Raw genomic sequence first — 24137 nt, forward strand, 5'->3', positions numbered from 1 at the left:
TTTTTCAAGTCACATTGACATCATCCAGCATTTCACTACCTCAATGTTTTACCATGGTAACATCCTTCTAATGAGTTTCTGCTTTCAGTCTCCACTTAAATCTATCCTTCACTTAGTTGCTAGATAATCATGTTAAATATATTTCATCATGTCACTCTCCTGATTAAAAAAAAAATAATAAATTTCCAGAATTTCCAGAATCAAGCCCAAACTCTTCATTTCCATTACCTTGTCCAGTTGGCCCAACATTATCTGTTTGCTATTATTTCCTTTGAGGCACAATTGTGTACTTTTTAATTTAATCAAACTGATTTTATTGTTCCCTGATCAGTCTGTCTTGAGTCTATCCCATTTCCTCCTTTTGTTCCTTTTTTCTCCAAAGAGCTTTTCTTTTCTCTTCCCATTCCAACTCTTCACCATATCTTTAAAGCTGAGATCTAATACCTTCTCTTGTCCATCTTTCCCTTCACTTTTCTGAGAGGATTCTCTTAGAGAATTCTCATTTTAACTCTCTTCCATTGTAATTAATTCTTTTCATTTATTTGTTTCATCTCTGCAACTAAATTATAACTTTGTAGAAGAAAGAGACCAGATATTATACTTTTTCCCCCCAAATCATCTTAGCACCTAGTATAGTACTATGCATAGATCAGGTACCTAATAAATATTTGGATAAAAGAATAGAATACTTTTTGAGGTGCTATTTATATGTATATAGTAGTAGAAATGATCCTATTTAACCTGATTAATGAATTTAATCCTCTTCTAAATTGTATTATAATTATCTTTATACATGTCTGGCCCATTCCATTTCACTGTAAGCACCTAGAGATCAGAAAATGTTCTATTGTTATCCTTATATACTTTTATTACTCAGCATTGAACTTCATGAATATTTCATTTGTTTTATAAACTTAATTTGAAAATGGTTTTCTTCTCTGACCAAAGATGTAACATCTGACTGAAGCTTGAAGAGTGCCCATTGTTAGAGGGATCTGGCAAGGAAAGGTAATAATAAAAGAAGAAAATGATTAAGGCAAAAAGAAAAAAATAGTATAGTTTGTTGTGACAGAAACTAGAAGAGAAATGTGAGGATGACTAATATTGACTATGAATTACATTTAAAAGGAGAACAGGGACTATCTGGAGAATTGTATCTCTCAGGACTAGCAAGATGGCTTGGATATACTCAGTCATTAATATGTGTCTGCTGAATCAAATTGAATCAAACATTCATTGTTACAGAGAAGAAGGGGAGAATTGTATGTACCTGGAGCAATAAAAATGTAATTGCACTGTATCACCTTATATCACCAAAGGAATAACTCACCCCAAACCGACTGATATTCATTTGAGGAGTAAAACAGAAAAAAACTGTGCAATGAAACCAATTGGTTGTTTGAAAATCAAGTTTTCAAAAATAAAAGGGTCAAAAAATATGGAGGCATTTTGACCTTTTGCATTTATTTGAATTTATTTTCTTTATTTTGGATAAGCTTATGCAGGCACTTGTCTGGTAAGAGGGGATTGTTTCATTTTTTGTAGCAGCAACCCCAGTACACAAACACATAATAGGCACTTTCTTCATGAGTTTGACACCACTAATCTAATATTAGATTCTAAAGAAAATTAAACCTCAGAGATATAATGCAACTTGCCCAAAGTTACTCTGGTAATGGAGTCAAGATTCAAATGTAGTTTCTTTGACTCTAAATCTTTTGTTCTTTTCTCTGCCCCAAGGTACTACCAAAGGCAGACATTTACAAAATAAGTAGGGTTTAGAGTATAATCAATGGGCAAGGAATAGTTTGCTTCTGAGGTGAAGATTAAAATTTGGTCTTCTCAGTTTCATGTTTTATTCTGCTGAGCTAATCCACCAGAGAAGAAGCAGGTCTATGATTTTTTCTTTTCAGTATAGAAATTCTTAAGTATACTTGATTAGGGTTGTGGTGAACTTTATTGTGGTGCACATAAGGATAGAATAAGAAAACAAATCTTCACAAATGGCTAGCCAGATATGACCCTAATTATCTGTAATTAATTCTCATGCTAGATTTAAATATTTGAAAGTTTAACATGGTTTATGTCTATCTTGTCATTTATTTCATGACAGATGGAATTTAGCATTTTTTTTTTTGCCTTTTGGCAAAATTTTGAAGGGTTGCTCTGTTCACCACTCAGTTATCATGAGCATTTTCTAGCTTTTTTTCTAATTCATTTTTTCTACCTTTTACCTTAGTTTAGATTTTTAACAGCTGTTACTTGAGGTTTTCCATATGTTTATCATCTCTTGAAGACTTAAAATTGAGAAATAGCTAATTAAATCCCTCTTTCTTTTATATATTTCAAGAGAAACCAACTAAACTTCTAGGAGAAGTAAGGTTTGCTTAGAAAGCAGTATAGATTAAGAGACTTTTAAGTCATAGAAAAAATGATCAATTATACTATTGTTTTGAATAAGAAAAAGTAGATAAAGTATGATTTACTTGTTACAAAAAAGTAAACTTTTTCTTATAATTAAATCTACAAAGTTTTAATATTGGTGATAGCATTTTTTGTGGTAATAAAAATTACAGAAACAAAGTAGATGCCCAGCAATTATGGAATGACTGTACAAATTGTGCAACATAGATATATGAAAATACTGTTATGCCTTAAAATGGTGAAAATGGTAAATGGTGAAAAATGCAACACAGAAAAAACATGGCTTGATACAAAATAAAATTCATAGAACCAGAACAATATGCGTGACTATAATAACAGAAGGAGAAGGATGAGATGAAGAGGAAGAATGGATCAAGGACCTCCAATTGAATTATTAGATGAACTGGGCAAAGGAAAATATATTTTGTTTTCCAGAAATCCCACATGAAATAAAAGACAGAAAGAATGAAGAAAAATGTTAAAGTATGAAGTTGTGAATGGAATATTAGAAGGGGAAATGAATAGAGAAAAAGAAAATAAATTAGTGCTTGTTTGAAAGAGTGCTAATAATGAACGTTACTTAAATATTAAAGAGCAGATGGTGTTGAAGTAGAGACAATTCTGAATTAAACTAATTTCTTCTGGGAAATAGCTTAAATAGAAGAAGGAACAACCAATAAAAGAAAAGATTGTGAACAGATCCAACCATTCTGAAAAGCAATTTGGAACTAGGCCCAAAGAGTTATCAAACTGTATATACCCTTTGACTTGAATGAACAGAAGTAGGAGATCATTGTACATGGCAACAGTAATATTATATGATGATAAATTCTGATGTATGTGGTTCTCTTCAACAATGAGATGATTCAGACCAGTTCCAATGGTCTTGTGATCAAAAGAGCCATCTACATCCAGAGAGAGGACTATGGAAACCGAGTGTAGTTCACAATCTAGCATTCTCACTTTTTGTTGTTGTTCATCATTTTCTTTTCTGGTTTGATTTTATTTTTCTTGTACGTCAAGATAATTGTATAACATGATGCATGTGTTTGATTTAACATCTATTTCTACTGTGTTTAACATATATTGGACTATTTGCCATCTGGGGGTGGGAGAAGGGAGAGAAAAACTGGAACACAAGGTTTTGCAAGGGCTAATGTTACAGAATTATCTATGCATATATCTTGAAAATAAAAAGCTTTAATAAAAAAAAGAAAAAGACAAGTTGCAAATAAAATAAATATTAACAAAATAATTATAAGAAAATTCAATGTTCCTCTTTCAGAACTAAAGAAATTTAAATCTTCTTTCTCCTCCTTTTCCTCCTCATCCTCTTCTTCCATCTCCTCCTCTACATCTTCCTTCTCTGGATGCTGCTTCTGTTTCTGTTGTTGTTGTTTTTAATGATGTAATGAATTGTATTCAAATTGTATATCAATCTGGAACTTTTTATGATATATGGTGTAAGAGGTTAGTCTAAATCTAGTTTTTGTCTAGCAATTTTCAGTTTTTCCAGCAGTTATTTTTCAACCTAAGTTATCTTTATTCTCAAGTTTATCAAATGCTAAACTACTGCTTTTCTTTATTTTTAAAACATATTATTGAATTTTTATTTATTATGTTAAATATTTCCAAATTATATTTCTTTCTATTTTCTTTTATTTTTAAGAATCTTTATTTTTCTCAATTCCATGTAAATTTTTTACATGTAAAATTATATATAAAGCCTTAAGTTCTAAATTTTCTCCCTCCCTCCTTGAGAAGGCAAATACTTTGATTATTTACTGCTTTTCAATTGATTGCAATCAACTGCAGACAAAAATGTTGATTATTGCTTTATGATATGGTTTTGTATCTGAAAATAAGAAGGTACTTGGGGTGTTAATGTTATTTATATAGGATTATAAGACAGACAGACATAGAGATAGACAGAGAAATAGAACATTAATTAAACACTTATAACTTACTATATCCCTAGAAAAATCAGGGGCAAAGTCCAGCGTAAAAACCAGTAGTAAAGTTTCAATTCTCAGGGGAGTTATCTGTCAGAAAGCATATATTTCATTCAAGGTGATTCAGAGCTGTGAGGATTACAAGGTGAGAACTCAGGTTGTCTGGACAGTTGTCTGGCTCAGAATTCACACCTTTAGTTCTGGCCTTTAGGGGGAGTTTACACCTTTTAACTTCTGAGGGGGAGTTTACATATTTAAAGGAGTTTACATCTTTAAAAGAAAAGGAGTTTAGATCTTTAAAAGAAAAGGAGTTTACACAACCTTTAAAAGGAGCAAGTTCATTGGTTGAAGTAATTTTCCCTCAAGCCCCGTTGAGTTCTCACTACAATCTCTGCTAGGATAATAGAGGAGGGCAGGAGGGCAAGGAGGAGTCTGGCTGGGAGATTGAGTTGAGACGGCAGTCCCCAAGGATAACTTAGAGACAACCGGACCTTTACAATTCAGGAACTTTACACAGAGCCTTCTTTTGTGTCTGTGGTTACAAAACTTCAATTTATTTATTATTAGGTAGACAATCAATGAATTGTTTAGATACTGTCTCTCAGGGATTTTCATTTGCAAAACTTTTTTTTTTTTAATATTGAAATGCTGCAGGCATGAGCATTAAATATTCTGCTAGCTATTTAAGTTTGCTATGCCCTATGAAAAGGATATCATAATTGAATCTGTTCGGTCTTTGGTAGATTTACCCTCAAATAATTTTCTGCATTTTATACTTATTTAGTAGTATATTTAATAAATAAATTAAATTTGATAGTGTATTGTTATTTGGTTCAGATTTATTTGGCAGACTGACCTTCAAATGATTCTCTATAGTTATAGTTATTTTGAATGGGAATATATTACATTTCTATTATTGCCCCTTGGATTTATACAAAAAGGTTCATTGATTTGGGGGAGAGGGTTATTTTGTGGCCTGAAACACTGCAATCATTACTGTTTTATTTAGTATTTTTGTTGATTCCCTAGGATTTTCTAAGTAAACCATTATGTAATGTACAAATACAGATTTTTTTTTTAATTTCTTCTCTTCCTATCATTACAGTTCTAGTTTTTTTTCATTTATTGCTATTGCTCAAATTTCTTGAATTGTAGCAAACAATAAAAGAAAAAATGAGCATTCTTGCTTTACTCGGAACCTTCTAGTATATCTTCACTGATTATGATGCTTGCTTTTTGGCTTTACATAAATACCCTTTATGATAGTTTCTACATAAACTTCTACAATTTTATATCTTCCCTTTTGTTTATCTCTATTAGATTTGTTCAAATCTGGGAAAGAGATTAACGTTTTGTTATTAGTTTTGTAATACTAGTTTTCTTATAATTTGAGTCATTTTTCTTATAAGAATTTTGATGCCAAAATATCACAAGATTTGTATTAATACTGATGCAGTTTTTTGTTGTTTTTTGATCTTACCTAAGGTTCCTTGCAGCATAATACAATATTTTTACTTCTATTTGTATTGTGAATTTTTTTTAAATATATGGTAGCTTAATTTCCTATCCTATTTTTATTTCACCTAATTCACAGAGATTTTTATCTAGACTCTCATTTTATTCTGTATGTGTCATTGCTTTTTAGGTGTGTTTCTTATAAATAGCAGATTGTACTTTTTTCATATTCAATACATAGCTCTTTCATTTCATTTGACTTTATTTCATTCATATTTAAAATTATGTTTTTCTTTATGTTTTCTTCTAAAAATATGAATTCAAAATAGGATATTCTAGTAACATTGTATTCATTTTTAAAGAAAATACTTTTTCCTATTAGAAATAATTCAGAATTTTAGCAAAGTTGCAGGATACAAAATAAATCCACATAAATCCTCAGCATTTTTATACATTACCAACACAATCCAACAGCAAGAGATACAAAGAGAAATTCCATTCAAAATAACGGTCGATAGTATAAAATATTTGGGAATATATCTACCAAAGGAAAGTCAGGAATTAAATGAACAAAATTATGAAACACTTGCCACAAAAATAAAGTCAGATTTAAATAATTGGAAAGACATTCAATGCTCTTGGATAGGCCGAGCCAATATAATTAAGATGACAATACTCCCCAAACTAATCTATTTATTTAGTGTTATACCAATCAGACTCCCAAGAAACTATTTTAATGACCTAGAAAAAATAACAACAGAATTCATATGGAACAACAAAAGGTCGAGAATTTCAAGGGAAGTAATGAAAAAAAAATTAAATGAAGGTGGTCTAGCTGTACCTGATCTAGAACTGTATTATAAAGCAACAGTCACCAAAACCATTTGGTATTGGCTAAGAAATAGACTAGTTGATCAGTGGCATAGGATGGGTTCACAGGGCAAGATAGTGAATAAAAATAGCAATCTAGTGCTTGATAAACCCAAAGATCCCAACTTTTGGGATAAGAATTCATTATTTGACAAAAACTGCTGGGAAAACTGGAAATTAGTATGGCAGAAACTAGGCATGGACCCACATTTAACACCACATACTAAGATTAGATAAAAATGGGTCCAAGATTTAGACATAAAGAACGAAATCATAAATAAATTGGAGGAACATCCAATTGGATTGTTGGAGGATGGTTTACCTCTCAGACTTGTGGAGGAGGAAGGAGTTTGTGTCCAAGGGAGAACTAGAGACCATTATTGATCACAAAATAGAAAATTTTGATTACACCAAATTAAAAAGTTTCTGCACAAACAAAACGAATGCAAACAAGATTAGAAGGGAAGTAACAAATTGGGAAAACATTTTTACAGTTAAAGGTTCTGATAAAGGCCTCATCTCCAAAATATACAGAGAATTGACTTTAATTTATAAGAAATCAAGCCATTCTCCAATTGATAAATGGTCAAAGGATATGAACAGACAATTTTCAGATGACGAAATTAAAACTATTTCCACTCATATAAAAGAGTGTTCCAAATCACTATTGATCAGAGAAATGCAAATTAAGACAACTCTAAGATATCATTACACACCTGTCAGACTGGCTAAGATGACAGGAACAAATAATGATGAATGTTGGAGGGGATGTGGGAAAACTGGGACACTGATGCATTGTTGGTGGAGTTGCGAAAGAATCCAACCATTCTGGAGAGCAATCTGGAATTGTGCCCAAAAAGTTATCAAAATGTGCATACCCTTTGATCCAGCAGTGCTACTACTGGGCTTATATCCCAAGGAAATACTAAAGAAGGGAAAGGGACCTGTATGTGCCAAAATGTTTGTGGCAGCCCTTTTCATAGTGGCTAGAAACTGGAAAATGAATGGATGTACATCAATTAGAGAATGGTTGGGTAAATTATGGTATATGAATGTTATGGAATATTATTGTTCTGTAAGAAATGATCAACAGGAGGAATACAGAGAGACTTGGAGAGACTTACATCAACTGATGCTGAGTGAAACGAGCAGAACTAGGGGATCATTATACACTTCAACAATGATACTGTATGAGGATGTATTCTGATGGAAGTGGATATCTTCAACATAGAGAAGAGCTAATCCAATTCCAATTGATCAATGATGGACAGAATCAGCTACATCCAGAAAAGGAACACTGGGAAATGAGTGTAAACTGTGAGCATTGTTTTTTTGGTTTGGTTTTGTTTTGTTTCTCTTCCCAGATTATTTTTACCTTGTGAATACACTCCTTTCTTTGCAACAACAACAACAACAAAATTCGGTTCTGCACACATATATTGTATCTAGGATATACTATAAGATATTTAATATGTATGGGAATGCCTGCCATCTAAGGGAGTGGGTGGAGGGAAGGAGGGGAATAACTCGGAACAGAAGGGAGTACAAGGGATAATGTTGTAAAAAAAAATTACCTCTGCATATGTACTGTCAAAGAAAATGTTATAATTATAAAAATTAATAAAAAACAAAATTAAAAAATAGAAAAGAAAATACTTTTTCCTGACACTTATTTTTGCCATTTTAAGGAAACTTTTTTCCCATAACTTCTCTTCCTATCATCTTCAAAATCTCCCCTTCCCCTTTCCTCCTCAAGTAGTCACACTTTTCTCTGGTTTTTGAGTTTTATTTAACAAATCATTCCTTTTATTTATTTCTTCTTTTTATTTAAGTATTTCTCTCTTCTTTTTTCCCTTTTCAGTTAAGTAGTTTAAAAATTCCCTCTCCTCTCCTGCTCTTAAACTTCTTTTATTCCCTATTTAAAAAAATATTTTCTGTATCTTTTCTTTAAAAGAAAACAACCCATTTCTTAACTGCTGGGAAAATTGTAAAACTAGGCATTGACTCACACTTAACACCCTATGGGTTCATTTAGATTTAGACATAAAGAGTGATATTATAAGTAAATTAGAAGAACAAGAGATAGTTTACTTCTCAGATCTGTGGAGAAAGAAGAAATTTGTGGCCAAAGAAGAACTGGGATACATTATTGAATACAAAATGGATATTTTTGATTGTACTAAGTTAAAAAGGTTTTGTACAAATAAAACCAAATTCAGAGAAGATTAAAAGGGAAGCAATAAACTGGGGGGGAAAATACATTCAAGTTCTGATAAAGGCCTCATTTCTAAAATATATAGAGAACTGACTTAAATTTATCAGAATTCAAGCCATTCTCCATTTGATAAATAGTGAAAGGATATGAATAGACAACTTTCAGATGAAGAAATTAAAACCATTTCTAGTCATATGAAAAGGTGCTCTAAATCAGTATTGATCAGAGAAATGCAATTTAAGATAACTCTTTAGTACCATTACACACTTATATTGGCTAAGATTGACAAATGTTGGAGGGGTTGTGGAAAAACTGGGTCACTAATGCATTGTTGGTGGAGTTGTGAACTGTTAAAACCATTCTGACAAACAATTTGGAATCATGCCCAAAGGCCTATCAAATTGTGCACATACTTTGATTCAGTGGTGTTTCTCCTGGACTTGTCTCTCAAAAAGATCATAAAAAGAGAAAAAGAGACCCACATGTGCAAAAATGTTTGTGGCAGCCCTTTTTTGTAGTGGCAAGAAACTGGAAACTGAGTGAATCCCCATCAGATGAAAAATGGCTGAATAAGTTATGGTATATGGATGTTATGGAATATTATTTTTCTATAAGAAATGATCAGCAGGATGATTTCAGAGATGCCTGGAGAAACTTACACAAACTGATGGATAAGTGAAATGACCAGAACCAGGAGATCATTTTTATATGGCAACAACCAGATTATAGGATGATCAATTCTGGTGGATGTGGTTCTCATCAACAATGAGATGATTCAGGCCAATTGTCTTGTGATGAAGAAAGCCATCTGCATCCAGAGGAGAGAACTGTGGGAACTGAATGTGGATAACAACATAGTATTTTAACTTTGTTGTTGTTTGCTTGCATTTTCTTCCTCATTTTTTTCCTTTTTTAATCTGATTTTTTGTGCAGCATGATAATTGTGGAAATATATATATGGAGAGAAAGAGAGAGAGAGAGAGAGAGAGAGAGAGAGAGAGAGAGAGAGAGAGAGAGAGAGAGAGAGAGAGAGAGAGAGAGAGAGGAATTACGTATGTTTAATATTTATTGGATTATTTGCCATTGGGAATAGGGTGAAGTGAAAGGAGGGAGAAAAAATTTTGAACACAAGGTTTTATAAGGATAAATGTTGAAAATATATTCTCTCAAAAACCTTGGGCAGGACTTCCGGCCAAGATGGCGGCGTGGAGGCAGACAGCTGCTTGAGCTCCTCGTTTTCTCTCAGAACTTACTTCATGACAAGCCTCTGACTTAATGCTTGACCCAGAAAGAAATCCACAAATTATCACCAAGAGAAGACATCCTTGAAAATCGCCAGAAAAGGTCTGTGTTTGTTCGGGGGAGGGTCAATCAGACTGGGCGCAGACTGAGGGCAGACAGCCAGAGCAAGACAGGCAGCTCACACAGCTCAGACCGGAGGGGGAGGGGTGTGATCTCTGCCGTTTCTGTGAAAGGGCTTTTGCCCCAGTGTGGATGCTCCGTCTTGGCAGCAAGCCAGGAGTGGTGGAGAGGGTGTAAACACCGGAGGTGAAGATTAAAACCCCAGAAAGCCAGCGTCTCTCAGAGCCCGGCCACCCCCAACCCCCACCTGGACTGACTCGGTGCATTCTCAGAGCCTCAGAGCGCAGACTCAGTACAGTCATTGCTGTTCTGTTAGTGGCTCTCTGCTGCCCTACCCCCAGTCTGTAGAGGAAGCCCATTAATACCATCCAGCCCCATCCCCCGCAAAACAGACCAATTGTTTCTCTTGTCAGTTTGTTTTCTTTGATTCCTACTCTGACAAAATGAACAAAAAATTCAAAAGGGCTCTAACCATTGACAGCTTCTGTGTGGAGAGGGAGCAGACTTCAAATGCTGAAGAGACTAGGAACAGAATGTCCCCAGATGTATCCCCTGGGAGGGATATAAGCTGCTCCTCAATACAAAAGAACCTCATAGAGGAAATCAAAAAGGCTCTCACAAGAGAGCTGGAAGAGAAATGGGAAAAGGAAAGGGAAGCTTGGCAAGAGAGCCTGGAGAAGTCATCCCATGCATTCAAAGACAGAATGGATAAAGAAATCAAATCATTGAGAAACAGGATTAGTGAGCTGGAAAAGGTAAACAACTCCAAGGAAAACAGGATTAGAGAGCTGGAAAAAGAAATCAGCTCTCTAAAAAATAAAATGGATACAATGGAAAAAAATTCCATAGAAGATAAAAACTCAATTGGACAATTACAAAGAGATATAAAAAAAGTGAGTGAAGAAAATATATCATTGAAAATTAGACTGGAACAAGTAGAAATGAATGACTCAAGGAGAAACCAAGAGGGAGTCAAGCAAAACCAGAGAAATGAAACAATTGAAAAGACTGTCAAGTACCTTACCAGAAAGACAACAGACCTGGAAAACAGATCCAGGAGAGACAATTTGAGAATAATCGACTCCCTGAAAAATGGGAGGAAAAAAAGAGCTTGGACAGCATTTTCGAGGAAATTATCAAAGAGAACTGCCCAGACGTTTTGGAAACAGAGGGTAAAATAGACATTGAGAAAATTCATCGATCACCTACTGAAAGGGACCCTAAAATCAAAACGCCAAGAAATATAGTGGCCAAGTTCAAGAACCATCAGACAAAGGAAAAGATATTGGAAGCTGCTAGAAAAAAACAATTCAGATATGGAGGATCCACAATAAGGATAACACAGGATCTAGCAGCGTCCACATTAAAAGAACGCAGGGCCTGGAACATGATATTCCGAAAGGCTAAGGAACTTGGTATGCAGCCAAGAATAACTTACCCAGCAAGAATGAGCATCATTTTCCAGGGAAGAAGATGGACATTTAACGAAATAAATGAATTCCATCTATTTTTGATGAAAAAACCAGACCTACATAAAAGGTTTGATCTTCAAATACAGAACTCAAGAGACTTCTAAAAAAGGTAAAAAGAAATCTTGAGAACTATACTTCTGTCAAAAAAATATGTAAAGAACATATGTACAATTTGTCTTAGAAACTAGAGGTGGAAAGGAGATTATATCATAAAAAAGTATAAAGTGGTGGTACTACATCTCATGAAGAGGCAAAGGTAACCTATTATATCTGAGAGAAAGAAAGGAGGGAGATGAACATAGTGTGTATCAATAGACATATTCGATTTATGGTGAAACTTCTTCCACTTCATTGAAAAGTGAAAGGGAAGGAGTAAGCTAAGGGGAAGGGAATACAGTAATTTCGAGGAAAAGGGATAAAATAAGGGGAGGATCTTTAAGGTGGGGGAGGGATCCTAAAAAGGGAGGGCTGTGAAAAGCAAGTGGTGTTTACCAGTTTAATACTGGATAGGAGGGTAAAAGGGAAGGAAAGGGGAAAAGCATAAGCAGGGGTTAATAGGATGGCAAGCAATATAGAATTAGTCCTTCTAACCATAAATGTGAATGGGGCAAACTGCCTCATAAAGAGGAAGCAGTTAGCAGACTGGATTAAAAGTCAGAATCCTACTATATGTTGTTTACAGGAAACACACCTGAAACAGGATGAGACATTCAAACTAAAAGTAAAAGGGTGGAGCAAAATCTATTATGCTTCAGGCAAAACCAAAAAAGCAGGAGTAGCCATCCTCATCTCAGATCAAGCAAAAACAAAAATTGATCTAATTAAAAGAGATAAGGAAGGGCATTATATCCTGCTAAAGGGTAGCATCAATAATGAAGCAGTATCAATATTAAACATGTATGCACCAAGTGGTGCAGCATCTAAATTCTTAAAAGAGAAATTAAGAGAGCTGCAAGAGGAAATAGATAGCAAAACTATAATAGCGGGAGATCTCAACCTTGCACTCTCAGAATTAGATAAATCAAACCACAAAATAAATAAGAAAGAAGTCAAAGAGGTAAATAGAATACTAGAAAAGTTTGATATGATAGATCTTTGGCGAAAGCTAAATGGAGACAGAAAGGAATATACTTTCTTCTCAGCAGTTCATGGAACCTATACAAAAATTGATCATATACTAGGGCATAAAAACCTCAAAATCAAATGCAGTAAGGCAGAAATAGTAAATGCATCCTTTTCAGACCATAATGCAATCAAAATAACATTTAATAAAAAGCCAGGGGAAAATAGACCAAAAAATAATTGGAAACTAAATAATCTTATACTAAAGAATGATTGGGTAAAACAGCAAATCATAGACATAATTAATAACTTCACCCAAGAAAATGACAATAATGAGACATCATACCAAAATGTGTGGGATACAGCCAAAGCAGTAATTAGGGGAAGTTTTATATCTCTACAGGCCTACTTGCATAAAATAGAGAAAGAGAGGGCCAACGAATTGGGTTTACAACTAAAATTGCTAGAAAAGGAACAAATTAAAAATCCCCAGACAAACACAAAACTTGAAATTCAAAAAATAAAAGGTGAGATTAATAAAATTGAAAGTAAAAAAACTATTGAATTAATTAATAAAACTAAGAGTTGGTTTTATGAAAAAACCAACAAAATAGACAAACCCTTAGTAAACCTGATTAAAAAAAGGAAAGAGAAAAAGCAAATTGATAGTCTTGAAAATGAAAAGGGTGAACTCACCACTAATGAAGAGGAAATTAGAACAATAGTTAGGAGCTACTTTGCTCAACTTTATGCCGATAAATTCGATAACTTAAATGAAATGGAAGAATACCTTCAAAAATATAGCTTGCCCAGATTAACAGAGGAAGAAGTAAGTAGTCTAAATAGTCCCATCTCAGAAAAAGAAATAGACCAAGCTATTAACCAACTTCCTAAGAAAAAGTCCCCAGGACCAGATGGATTTACAGGTGAATTCTACCAAACATTTAAAGAACAACTAACTCCAATGCTATGTAAACTATTTGAAAAAATAGGGATTGAAGGAGTCCTACCAAATTCCTTCTATGGCACAGACATGGTACTGATACCTAAACCAGGTAGATCGAAAACTGAGAAAGAAAACTATAGACCAATTTCCTTAATGAATACTGATGCTAAAATCTTAAATAAGATATTAGCAAATAGACTTCAGAAAATCATCCCCAGGATAATACACTATGACCAAGTGGGATTTATACCAGGAATGCAGGGCTGGTTTAATATTAGGAAAACTATTAGTATAATTGACCATATTAATAATCAAATTAATAAAAACCATATGATCATCTCAATAGATGCAGAAAAGGCATTTGATAAAATCCAACATCCATTCCTACTAAAAACGCTTGAGAGTATAGGAATAAATGGACTATTCCTTAAAATAATAAGGAGCATATATTTAAAACCTTCAGTAAACATCATATGTAATGGTGATAAACTAGAACCTTTCCCTGTTAGATCAGGAGTGAAACAAGGTTGCCCACTATCACCATTACTATTCAATATAGTACTAGAAACTCTAGCCTTGGCAATAAGAGCCGAGAAAGAGATCCAAGGAATTAGAGTAGGAAATGAAGAAATCAAATTGTCACTTTTCGCAGATGACATGATGGTATACTTAGAGAACCCCAAAGACTCTGCTAAAAAGCTATTAGAAATAATTCAGAATTTTAGCAAAGTCGCAGGATACAAAATAAATCCACATAAATCCTCAGGATTTTTATACATTACCAACACAATCCAACAGCAAGAGATACAAAGAGAAATTCCATTCAAAATAACAGTCGATAGTATCAAATATTTGGGAATATATCTACCAAAAGAGAGTCAGGAATTATATGAGCAAAATTACAAAACACTTGCCACAAAAATAAAGTCAGATTTAAATAATTGGAAAGACATTCAATGTTCTTGGATAGGCCGAGTGAATATAATAAAGATGACAATACTCCCCAAACTAATCTATTTATTTAGTGCTATACCAATCAGACTCCCAAGAAACTATTTTAATGACCTAGAAAAAATAACAACAAAATTCATATGGAAGAATAAAAGGTCGAGAATTGCAAGGGAACTAATGAAAAAAAAGTTAGAGGAAGGTGGTCTAAGTGTACCTGATTTAAAGCTATATTATAAAGCAACAGTCACCAAAACCATTTGGTATTGGCTAAGAAATAGACTAGTTGATCAGTGGCATAGGTTAGGTTCACAGGACAAGATAGTGAATAAAAATAGCAATCTAATCTTTGACAAACCCAAAGATCCCAAATTTTGGGATAAGAATTCATTATTTGACAAAAACTGCTGGGAAAACTGGAAATTAGTATGGCAGAAACTAGGCATGGACCCACATTTAACACCACATACTAAGATTAGATCAAAATGGGTCCAAGATTTAGGCATAAAGAACGAAATCATAAATAAATTGGAGGAACATGGGATGGTTTACCTCTCAGACTTGTGGAGGAGGAAGGAGTTTGTGTCCAAGGGAGAACTAGAGACCATTATTGATCACAAAATAGAACATTTTGATTACACGAAATTAAAAAGTTTCTGCACAAACAAAACTAATGCAAACAAGATTAGAAGGGAAGTAACAAATTGGGAAAAAATTTTTACAGTTAAAGGTTCTGATAAAGGCCTCATCTCCAAAATATACAGAGAATTGACTTTAATTTATAAGAAATCAAGCCATTCTCCAATTGATAAATGGTCAAAGGATATGAACAGACAATTTTCAGATGATGAAATTAAAACTATTTCCACTCATATGAAAGAGTGTTCCAAATCACTATTGATCAGAGAAATGCAAATTAAGACAACTCTGAGGTATCATTACACACCTGTCAGATTGGCTAAGATGACAGGAACAAATAACGATGAATGTTGGAGGGGCTGTGGGAAAACTGGGACACTGATGCATTGTTGGTGGAGTTGTGAAAGAATCCAACCATTCTGGAGAGCAATCTGGAATTATGCCCAAAAAGTTATCAAAATGTGCATACCCTTTGACCCAGCCATACTACTACTGGGCTTATACCCCAAGGAACTACTAGAGAAGGGAAAGGGTCCTGTATGTGCCAAAATGTTTGTGGCAGCCCTTTTCATAGTGGCTAGAAGCTGGAAGATGAATGGATGTCCATCAATTGGAGAATGGTTGGGTAAACTGTGGTATATGAATGTTATGGAATATTATTGTTCTATAAGAAATGACCAACAGGAGAAATATAGAGAGGCTTGGAGAGACTTACATCAACTGATGCTGAGTGAAACGAGCAGAACCAGAAGATTATTATACACTTCAACAATGATACTGTACGAGGATGTATGCTGATGGAAGTGGATTTCTTCAACATAGAGAAGAGCTAATCCAATTCCAATTGATTAATGATGGAAAGAACCAGCTACATCCAGAAAAGGAACACTGGGAAATGAATGTAAACTGTTATTTTTACCTTCTGAATCCAATTCTTCCTGTGCAACAAAAAATTCGGTTCTACACACATATATTGTATCTAAATTATACCGTAATATATTTAACATATATAAGACTGCTTGCCATCTGGGGGAGGGGTTTGGGGGAGGAAGGGAAAAAATCTGAATAGAAGTAAGTGCAAGGGATAATGTTGTAAAAAATTACCCATGCATATGTACTGTCAAAAAATGTTATAATTATAAAATAAAATAAAAAAAATTAAAAAAAAAAAAAAAAAAAAAAAAAAAAAAACCTTGGGCAGTAGGTAATGTAATTGCTCCCATTTTACTGATGAGGAAACTGAGGCGTATAAGGTTTAAATAATTTGCCCATAGTCATATGGCTAGTAAGTATCTGAGGTCATATTTGAACTCGTCTTCCTAACTCCAAGTCCAGTGCTTCTTAGATTAGTTAAGACTAATGGTTTACCTTGGTCCAAGAGAACAGATAATGAAACAATTCTTTCCCTTATGTGAAGAGATAGAAATCTAGGAAATGCTAGATAGTCAGGCAAGTTTCCTTTAGTTTTAAGCATTTTATTGTTTCAATAGTCATTGAGGAAGGGGGTATATTGAAATATGACTAAGTAGCAAAAAAGAAAAGAAAAGAAAAGAAAAAACCCAAAGGCAATCCTATAGAAATTGTATAATTTATATTATTAGACCACATTCTTTGGCAATCACAGTTATAACTGGGACCATTACTGTGCACTGCTGGAAACAAAAGAACAACCAATGTACTTAAGAATCTTTGGAGATAAAATTCTCATAAATAATATTGCGTGTCAATGAATAACTCAGTGTCCCTTGTTTTGACTTGTCCACAGCTACTTTTTAGCCATACTATCAGGGAACATGCAAGGTCTACAAGTATGGAGGAGATCAGACAGCAGATGGAAGCAAAGGATGGCCCTGAGTAATTTAGGGCTCAGTAGAAATGAAAGGCATGAGCTTCAATAAGAGAAACCAGTAAAGGAAAAAAATATTTTATAAAGGTTGAAAACATAGTTACTGTGTTCTCTGTTATGTTAGTGTTGGGGGAGAACTCTCTATGAGCCATATAGCCAGACAATGTCACAATTTTATGGTATGTGTTAATATGTTTCAGGTGAGCAAAACTGGCTCACAATCAGTCTGAATATTTCAAACAAGGATCCAGTTATATGAGACTCTAAGACGCAGCTGTGGTGTAGTAAAAAGAGAATTGCCTAAATAGTCAGAAAATTATCTAAACCTCACCTGTCTCAGTTCCTCATCTGTAAAATGTTACCCATTGCCCAAGGTTTTTGTGAGGATAAATTGAGATAATATTTGTAGTGTTTTGCAAACCTTAAAGATCTATATAAATGCTAGTTATTATCAACCAGAGTTTGACTAACTTTCAATGCCTTTGTTTTTTCATTTGCATTATTGTATGTATTGTCTATATTGTTCATTTTACTTTGAAGTAGATTGAAATTGTGGCTTTTCTTCAGGCTAGATGTGTGATGTTGGAAAAATCATTTCATCCTTCTGGGCTTTAGCTTTCTCAGAGGAAATATGTATAAATTGCAAAATCTAAAATCCCTTCCAGGTCTCAATCTTCAAATCCTTGTCAAGGCCTTCCTGGTTTGTGGAAGGCAGAGTAGGGGTAGACTCAAAAAACTTTCAGTAATTAGTTTATGATGGCAGACACCTAATTGCAAAGAATAACTGGGGCATTCTAAGGAAGGTTGAGAAGAAAAAATAAGCCAAGCAGCTCAGGCTCACTTTCTTAATTCTTAATCATGTTTTTGTTTTTGTAACACAAAGTTCTGATTCTGAGACCTATTTGTAGCCCTTGCTACAAAAGCCAGAAGCAGAGAGATAGGTCATTGGAACTATTTGACTAGCAAGGCAAAACAGAGAAACAAACATTTATTAAATGTTTACTGTGGGCCTGGCACTGTGCTAAGTGTTAAGAATACAAATCAAAGGGAAAAGGAAAAATAGTTTCTGCCCTCGAGGAGCTTACATTCTAATAAAGAAAGAAAACAGCAAAAGGAGCTAAAAGCAAGGTAGGTAGGAGAGAGATGCTTTGTTTGTGGATTTTGTTTGTGTTTTGTTTGTGCTTCCTTATATGTCAAATCAAAGTTCTGAGTCAATAGATTTGGCAGGGAAAAGAAAATTGGCTAGCCTAGGACACTCCCCAAAATGAAGACTCCTGGAGAAACGGCAATCCTCACATTCTAGTATAAAAAGAGAGAGGCACATAGACAACTATATTTTTGATTCTTAAAAAATCCCAATTCCATAATATCAATAAACAATCATACTCCTCATTTCCTGATGGACTCAATAATCATAAGGAGATATTCATTTTGGTATTTAGCTAAATTTGGGATTTTTATGTTCATGACTGCATGTTTTTTTTTTTACAAGGTTTTGGTTTTCCCTTTTCTTTTTTATAAGAGTGGGCAAGAGAGAGAGAAAGTAAATGCTTGTTAATTGAAATAAGAATTAACTTTAAAAAGAAAGTAAACCTGAGCTGAAGGAGATGCCAGGAAAGAGGGAATGTTATTGATTTGATCAAATCATATCATGACTGCATGTCCAGGTTATTAGCAAGTTACCTCTTATGATATAATTTTAGGGCCTCTTTTTGAGGCTACTAGCATAGGAGAATATCCTTTGCCAACAATTACCATCCTATGTTCTCTCCAATAAGCCTATAACTATGGAAGTCTGCATGATGTAGTAGAAAGAATGTCAAACTATTTTGCAAACTTGTAATCACACAGCACAATTTGAATTCATGTCCCATCTCTCTCATTTATTGCCTGAGTGACCTTGGCTGGATCCCTTTATATTCTGGACTTTAGTTCTCTCATCTGTTGGGCTGGATGAGTACTAATGGCTTCTTTCCAGCTGCAATTCATGATCTAAAATTGAAAAACAGAATGAAAGAACCCAGACTTCAGAATCTTCCCAACAACAGACTCTCCTGAAATTCCCGAAGGCATATCTATTTAAATTATTTCCTATTCTCTGACAAAGTATAATCTTCTGTGTTTTGAATCAGTTTGGAAAGACTTTTTTTTTTTTTTTTTTTACTCTTTACTCTTTTCTTTAGTGTCACCTTTCTGTTTTAATTGTTTAATGTGCCTCTCCCTCTTACAGAATTTATTGTTAGCATTGCATAAATTGTTTTTCTAGCTACACAGTTATTTGACAGTAAATTTAGATCTAGAAGGACTTATAGGGATCTTTTAGTCAGATATCTTGATTTTACACATAAGGAAACAAACTCAAAGAAACAAAATGATTTGCCTATAGTAGTGTAGCTAGGTGGGGCAGGTAGGTAGCACAGTGATAGAATACCAAATATGAAGCCAGGAAGGCTCATCTTCTTGAGTTCAAATCCATCCTCAGCTATTTATTAGTTGTGACTTTGGCCAAGTCATTTAACCCTATTTACCTCAGTTTTCTCATCTGTAAAATGAGCTGAAGAAGAAAATGACAAATTACTTTAGTATCTTTACCAAGAAAATCCCAAATAGGGTCATAAAGAGTCAGATGTGACTAAAAATGACTGAATAATAATAGTACAACTAGTTTAGTGGCAAAGCTTGTTTGAAGCTAGAAAGAGTAGGATTTGGAGTCAGAGGAACTGAGTTCAAATTTTACTTCTAAAGTTAAATACTTCTATTTTCTTGTGAAAACCACTTCTCTTTGGGTCTTAGTTTTCTCAAATGAGGACATTGAGTTGGGTAAGCTAGAAGGTTCCTTCAAACTCTAAATCTCTAATTCTGTAAAATGCAGGGCCCTTTGCTTTTCCTGAGCAAGAAGTCTTCATTCTCACTTTGGTGCTGTCTTGAGATGTGTGGTATTGAATGGCTTATTTATTGTTCCTGTACTTTCTAAACTGCAATGTGAGCTAATATAACGCTCATTTGCCAAATGTTAATACTCTTTCATTTTTATTAACCCCATATGTTCATTAACACCCCCCCACACCAATCCAAATCTCTGACTTAGTCTTCCCCCTAATAAAGTTCCTCTTGTAATTGTTGTATAGACTGGTTTTAGTTAGCTCTGTTTATAAGGGCATGGTGCAAATGAGGCTACAGAAGTAAGGCAGGTCCAATCTGTTCTTGGGCTAGTCAACTTTTTATTGTTTCATGGCCACATAACACTCCTGATCCTGCCCAGTCTTCCTGTAAAAGTCCAGAATAAAATGTCAACTCTTAACCATTAAGGGAGGCATTCAAGAGAAGTGGATGAGTTACCACATATTCAATATTACTAGGAGAAAAAACAATCAGAGGACAAACAGAGGACCCCATGAAATAAATTCAGGAATGTCACTTCTGAAGAATAATTTTGGTAAGACATTGATGTTATAAGCATTCATTTCTCTCAAATGAATATTTGTTTGGCTTATTTCTCATAGTGAATTAGTTTGTTAAAGATGGGAACTATGTTTATTGTTTGTTAAGTATTCTAAATATACTTATTAATCATTCTATCAATATTTATTGAAAGATTACACTATTATTATGAGGAGTAACAATGAAAATGAGTATATATGATGCCATGATCCAAGGTAATTCCAACAGAATTGAGATAGAAAATGTTATCCACATTCAGAGAGAGAGATTTTATGGAGACTGAATATGGATCAAAACATAATATTTCATCTTTATTTGTTTGCTTTTTATTTCTCATTTTTTTCTCTTTTGGTCTGATTTCTTTTGCACAACATGAAAAGTATGAAAATATGTTTAAGAGGTTTGTACATGTATTATATATATATATATATATATATATATATATATATATATATATATATATATATATATATATGATTGCTTGTTGTCTGGAGGAAAGGGGAGATAAAGGAGGAAGAGAAAAAAATTTGAACTCAAAATCTTACAAAATTAAATGTTTAATATATGAATGTTACATGTATTTAGAAAAATAAAATACCATTGAGGAAAAAAAGGGTCTACAAATATAATAAAGTAAACAAAACTCAAACCTAAAAGCTATTAAGCAGGTGTTGGCAAACAATTATCAATTTTTTTTCTCCCTGACAACTTATTGCTCTTATTGCAAGTTGTACCTCTCTTATGTTACATAATATATTCTCTATTGTGTTAGGACTTCTCTGTGCATGTTTCTTCCTTATTAGAGTATAAGGGCTACAGCTATGACCAAGTACTGTGCCAAATGCACAGTATTTATTTTTCTATCTCTTCCTAACAGTTGGCACAGTGTTCATCATTATGAGATGTTGAATAAATACTTGTTGAATTCATAAACGATTTAATAGCAAGTTACTTTTCTACTCCAGGACATCTTACAAAACTGAGAAAAAGTTTTATTTTGTGTGTATGAAGATGGAACATTGAATTTCTTCTCTTTTGATACGTTGTTGTTGTTCAAATGTGACTGACTTCCTGACACATGTGGAGTTTACTTGGCAAAGATTGGAGTGTTTTGCCATTTCTTTCCCCAGTTCATTTTAAGGATGAGGAAACTGGGACAAACAGAATTAAGTTTCTTCAGGGTCACATACCTACTAAGTGTCTGAGGCCATATTTGAACTTAGGTTCTTCCTGAGTCCAGACCTGGCACTATATTCACTACATTGGTGAAGTCTAGAAAATCCTGGGGGTCTCTAAAACTCTTTTAGAAGGTTTATAAATTCAAAATTAGTTTTTATTTCTAATATAGTAAATATTAATTTACTCTTTAGACAGATTCTCAATAATTTTAATAGTAGAAAGACACTGAGAACAAAAGTTTGAGTACCACTGCATTATACCACCTATATAAACCTCTTTAGTAATAATGGATACTCATTTGAAGGCTCTCTTAAGGATGGAGTCCCCTGACACCTAGAGTTACTGCCAAAGGAATTTTGAAAACAGAAAATCAATATCAAACCTAACTTCCATGTGTGGAATTAGAGTACATGACCTTTTTTTGGTACTTTGTGTTTCATAAAACACATTTGTGTGTGACTATAAAGTAATGCTGCCAATTTTTCATACATTACATCTAAAATCTTATTGCTGCAGAGCAAAGTACAATAGATTGGAGTCAATCTTGTATATTGGATCTCTCCAGAACCTTTGAAAGAAAATCCTGTGAAGCAATACTTAAGAAACTGGAGTTATTGAACCCAGAAAATAAAAGACTAAGTAGCATAATAGTGGATTTTAGAGGCAGCTAATGGTGAAATGGGGCTGCTACAAATATTTTTGCATGTGTGGATCCTTTTCCCTCTTTTATGATTTCCTTGGAATACAGACCCAGTAGTAGCACTGCTAGGTCAAAGGCTATGCAGTTTTATAGCCCTTTGGGCATAGTTCCCAATTGATCTCCAGAATGGTTAGATCATTTCACAAACCTGATTTCAAATTTAACCTCAGATAGTAAGAGTGCTAGACCTGGAGTCAGGAAGACCTATTTTAGATAGTTACTAGCTATAAGACCCAGTGCAACTTTGTTTGCCTCTCTTTCCTCATCTCTAAAATGATCTGGAGAAAGAAATGATAAATCATTCCAGTACCTTTGCCAATAAATGAGGTCACAAAGAGTTGGACATACCCAGAAAAAAAAGAACAACAATTAACCTATGGAATTATCATCAAATAAACTAAACATCATCTTCACCTGTGGTATAATAAAAACTGATCTATAGCAGTAGCATGAGACACTGAAATGAGAGATTCAGAAAGTTTCTCCCATTATGAATCTTTTGACAAAAGGTAAGACTCACCAGAGAGATGTCAGGCTCTTCCTTTTTGGTGGCTTATCATTATGGATTATATCTTCCTTGTCTAGAATACTTTTAATAGGCCAGAGGGTGGAAATAGAAAGGATCATAGAACAAGGGTAGGAAAGACCCTTAAAGGCCATATGGACTAAACCTTTCTTTTTAAAGATGAATGAATGAAGCTAAAAACATTTATTGGGGCAGGTAAGTGGTGCAATGGATAGATCTCTGGGCCTGGAATCAAGAAGACCTGAATTCAGATTTATTTATTTTTAATTTTTTTAATTTTTAAAATTTGCTTATTTTTAATACAAATTGCTTTATAAATCATGGTGGGAAAGAAAAATCAGAGCAAAAGGGAAAATCATGAAAGAGTGAAAAAAAACCAAACATAAAAAAAGGAGTGAACATAGCATGCGTTTATTTATATTCATTTTCCATAGTTCTTTTTCTAGATTCAGATGGTATTTTCTGTTCAAAGTCTTTTGGGATTATTTTGGATCACTGAACCATTGAGAAGAACCAAGTTTTTCTTAGTTGATCATTGTACATTCTTGCTGTTACTGTATACAATGTATTACTGGTTCTGTTTATTTCACTCAATATCAGTTCATGTAAATCTTTCCAGACTTTTCTAAAATCACCTTGTTCATCATCTTTATAGAACAATAATCCATTATCTTCATATACCACAACTTATTCAGACATTCTCCAATTGATGGGTATTTACTCATATTCCAAATCTTTGCCACCACAAAAAGGGGCTGCTACAAACATTTTTGCATGTGTGGATCCTTTTTCCCTCCTTTATGATTTCCTTGGAATACAGATTCAGTAGTAGCACTGCTAGGTCAAAGGCTATGCAGTTTTATAGCCCTTTGGGCATAGTTCCCAATTGATCTCCAGAATGGTTGGATCATTTCACAAACCTGATTTCAAATTTAACCTCAGACAATAACTAGCTGTGTAACCCTGGAAAAGTCCCCTAACCCTGTTTGCCTCAGTTTCTTCATCTGTAAAATGAGTTGGAGAAGGAAATGGCAAGTTGCTCCAATCTCTCTGCCAAGAAAACCCCAAATGGGGTCACAAAGAGTCAGACATGACTAAAA

The sequence above is a fragment of the Sminthopsis crassicaudata genome, chromosome 1 (genome assembly GCF_048593235.1).
Source record: "Sminthopsis crassicaudata isolate SCR6 chromosome 1, ASM4859323v1, whole genome shotgun sequence".
Lineage (NCBI taxonomy): Eukaryota > Metazoa > Chordata > Mammalia > Dasyuromorphia > Dasyuridae > Sminthopsis > Sminthopsis crassicaudata.